A 4,347-nucleotide genomic window follows, 5' to 3' on the forward strand; every position below is an offset into this window, starting at 1 on the left:
CCCCCCTGATTTTCAGGTGGGCGGGGGCCCCTTCCTCCCCCTTCTCCAATCACAATTGTCCATGTGGCAGGTTACGTAAAACACGTAAAATTCTTTACGTGGATGTAGCATTACTCTTACACCGTTGTAAGTTGTAACCTCTACCTGGTTAACCAGCCCAATTTTCACACGGACACTCCGATTTGACTAGAAAGAAGTTCGGGGTATTGCCTGGTAATTAGTGACGTACGGTTTCTGCTTTATCATCCATCAGAGGTCGTTTTCAGTTAGATCGTTGAGTAATTACTAGGTAACCAGAAAAACAAAATCATGACTCTTGATCTTCTGCGTTTATCACTTTGTATACCTACGGATTGTGCCAGCGACGGCTTTGCAAGACGTGACAGATAAAAGGAGATCACTCATGAAACCGTTGCCTCAAATCTTCTTTGCTCTCTCTGTTGATTTGTCTCAACAGGGTCAACCTCCGACCATCTTCCTCCGACCATCTTCCTCCTCGCATCCCTTCTTTCTCCACCAATCTGCCGCTCGCCACCCGTGTGCCACCCTCCAATTCAGACCTAACCGCCGGCCTCCACCTCGCTGCCACGACCTACCCGAGTCGCCACTTTCATCGTGCTATCGTCACCCCGACCATCCCTCTAAACCCTTCCCCTCCGATGTCAGCGCCACTTGTACCCGAGCCATCATGCCTGCACCTTGCCTTCACTCCGCAGCGCCACAGCCAACTGCGTCACCTCTAGCTTTGGCTTGTTCTTGGTGAGCCCTCGCAGCCACCCGCAACATCCTCGTTCCGGCTTGGGCGATGACTCTTCTGGTAATCTCCTATCAACAATTGGCATAACCAAATTTTACAATTGCGGGATTAGCAAATCGCATAAAAAGGAAGTTTGATCGCACGTGGTACAGTAGCAAGCCGAGTAAGAGTAGTTCAGCCGACACAAGGCATATGCAACAACAACCTTCTCATTGATCAAGGACGACGTCCTTCGTGCCTTGCTCCACCGGCGAGGCCATGGCTTCTCTCCCCATCCAATCATCGCTTTGCTGACCGGCAGGGAGGGGTGGCGGCTCTTTGCTTTGCATGTATTTGGGGTTAGGTTTATTGTTTTCTCTACGGACTTTTAATGGTAGTCGCGACAATATTTACGAGTGCATTTTCTTCTATCATAGCCACATGTGGGTGGCACCCAATGGTGATGTCAAGGGATCCTTAGGAGCCTTCTTCCATTGCTCCCCCATCGCATGAGATTTGGTGTTCATACGTTCTATGGTAGTTGCCATTTCTAGCGGTAACGTCATTGTTTTGGGGAAGTCGGAGGTCATGGAACAAGATTGCATGTTCGACAGTTGGTTCCAGTTTTCTCCTCGACAACATGGACAACATATGGGATGTTCAGAATTAAAGGAGCATGGGGAAGATCCCCGATCGACACCAAGGTTCTGGATCCCAGAAGTAAAAAATAATCTCATGGGGCATCAAGTTTTCAGTTACCGCGGTACGCGGTAACCGACAATTACCAAGCAGTTACGAACGGATTTTTGAATGATTTTTTAATCTGAATAAATTTCAACCAAAATTCATTTAAATTAAAAAATTCAGGATGTTTTGCTCAGTAAAGGTAATTTCTCGTGGGGCACCGAGATATGCGGTTGCCGTCAGGTAACCAAATTTCAAGCAGTAACCGAAACCCTGATCAACGCACCACAACTACTATGACTCTACCTATTCGATGATGGAGTAGCGAGGGCAAGAAAATATGAGGGTGTTGATGTAATTTAGTTTTTCTTGAGGTTGTTTTCTTCAAAATGTTCCTAAACTGCCGTGCTCCTCCCCCGATGTCTCTCATGATTTTCGCAAGTGTGATGTAAAATGACATTTTCTGTCTATGGTACTTCCTCTAGTTTTTTTACTCCTCATATAAGATTTTATGAAGTAAAACTTCGTAAAGTTTGATCGACTTCTTAGAGAAAAGCATCAAGATTCACAATTTGAAATCGGTATCATTAGATGTGTCATGAATTTAATTTTCATATTGTATAATTATAATATTATGATGTTGATATTTTCTCATATAAATATGATCAAATTTTATAAAATTTGACTTCACAAATTTATATGCAGCGTAAAAAGGACAGGAGGGAGTAGGCGGAAATTCCAGTGTGCAAATTGACGTTCTCGTAGTACTACGCACTTAACGGCCGTTGATACATCTCCGTGCCGATTGGACGGGCAAATTTCGGGTGCCTTCGTGTGGCTGCTCCGGCAGTTACGTCGTGGCGCGACTAGTCGGCTGTCTGGTATCGGGCTACAGCAACCGTCCGAGGTCATCCATGTCACGTACGTGTCCCGATTCAATGATGGGCCGAATCCGGAACCGCTCTCAGCTGATAGTAACCGCCCGGTGGCCGGTGGGGCTGAGGAGTTATTCCAGACCGCGTTTCACCGTGTGAAAACCCAGCAAAATAATTTAGAGGGAAAGGAGTAGAAATGGAGAAATTATGTACTAAGAATCTTCTAGCAGATTGACGTCTCAAGTCTTTTCATGCAAATCAGAAGAAAATGGTCTACAAGTTCGCCATTTTTTAATAAAAATTTGTACGCTGTGAAATCGTGGGAGACGACAAACTTGTGTCCGGTGCTAATGATACGGGTTCGCTGTTAAATCGGTCGATGCTTCTAGTCCGAAACACTCATTTGTCCTTGTAATTAAGGTTTCTATACGGAGTAGCACGTGTCATCGTTTGACAGTCAAAACACGATGGAGAAAGGCATGGTGTAAAATATACTCGCAAAAAAGGGCATGGAGTAAAATATACGGACGATCGACAGCATGAGTATCCAAGCTAATAGCCCGTCCGTCCTAAAATATACAGACGGTACACGAGGCATCCTCACGGCTCACGCACCTACCAAATGCACGCGTCCGTCCGAACGGGAAGCCGGCCGTTTTCCCGTGACCGAACGAAACGGAACGGGAATCCACGGGGAGCAGTAATAACCTAATAATCCGACGAGTTAACGCCGGTCACACGGAGCGCGTGCCAAGCCGGGAGGGGAGTTCAATGTGGCGCCCCGCTCGCCGTGACGCGTCGCGCGCCTCGCCGCGCTCCGCATGGCGCCGCCCAGGTCCCTGCCGGCCATTAAAAACCACCATCGTTTCAAACCTCTCGACCTCTGGCTCTTCGGCCGTGCACGTACGGCGCCCACGGATGGGCACGCGCCGCCGGAACGCTGCCGCGGGCCAGGTTCTTTGGCTGGCGGTGGCGGGTCCGCGCAGGTCGGTTGCTCCGGCGTTAAGCTGGCGCCACAGCGTGGCTGCCAGACGCAATTATTGAAAGAATGTTCGTCCTGTCCGTAGTAGGCTGGCATCCCTGCGTCGTCTGCTTCCTTGTCCAGTGCAATATAACCGGAACAGTGCACGGCGCAGCGCCGATGCTCACTCCCTGCATGCGACGACTGCTGCTGTGGATCTGCACGTACGGCGACGCCCACCCATTCATGAACGGGATTCTCGTATCTCACCTCTTCTCATCACGGCAACGCAGACTGACAAACAGGGCACGCAGTACCGAAGAGATCTGATCTCGTCTTGGATGATATCTTATGGAGCGGCGGTACCACTACGAGCAGATAATAACGGGCGGATGTGGATATTATTGGCGAGCGCGCGCGTACGCGTGCGGTGCGTTGGTGGAGCGGGATCGAGGGACCGTCCATGTTCTATCCGGGCGATGGCGGTGGTACTAGGCTGTCTCTCATCATCATCATTCGGGTGGATTTGGTCGTGGATATGGCGATGCAGCCCACATGACGTGCCGGCCCGGGCGCCCGGGTACAGGTAACAAGCAAGCCTCTCCCTCAGACAATCATTGGCCGCGGCGGGTCATGCGTCTCACTCCCACCTCCCTCGGTTAGGCAACTGTGGAGCAACTGCAGGCCGACGCCACTCGTCGTAATTAAGGTCAACTCCACCGCGCGACCCTATCCTGTCCGGCCCCGTCCGTTTGGGGTAAAAGGGACAAAAAAGGCGGCTCAGCGCGCGGGAGCAAACGGACTTTTGTCCGCTTTGTGTCCACTTTCGACAAATCTCCGGCCCAAACTTGCGCCGGTTTTGGGATGAAACGGACAGCGCACGGACGGGCGGGACGCGCGCGCTTGTCCTCCCTTGGCCCGCCTGTCGGTGGGAGAAACCAAAAACCCCCCGACGGCCATTTGGCGCCATTTCCCCCAAACTCTCCCACGTCCCTCCCGTCGTCCCCCCTCTCTCCCCCGTCCATGGCCGACGCCCCGCCGAGTTCCGGCGGCCTGACCATCGACCCGACCGCAAAGGTGAAGAAGGCGCC

The sequence above is a fragment of the Triticum aestivum genome, chromosome 4A, assembly GCF_018294505.1.
Source record: "Triticum aestivum cultivar Chinese Spring chromosome 4A, IWGSC CS RefSeq v2.1, whole genome shotgun sequence".
Taxonomy (NCBI): Eukaryota; Viridiplantae; Streptophyta; class Magnoliopsida; order Poales; family Poaceae; genus Triticum; species Triticum aestivum.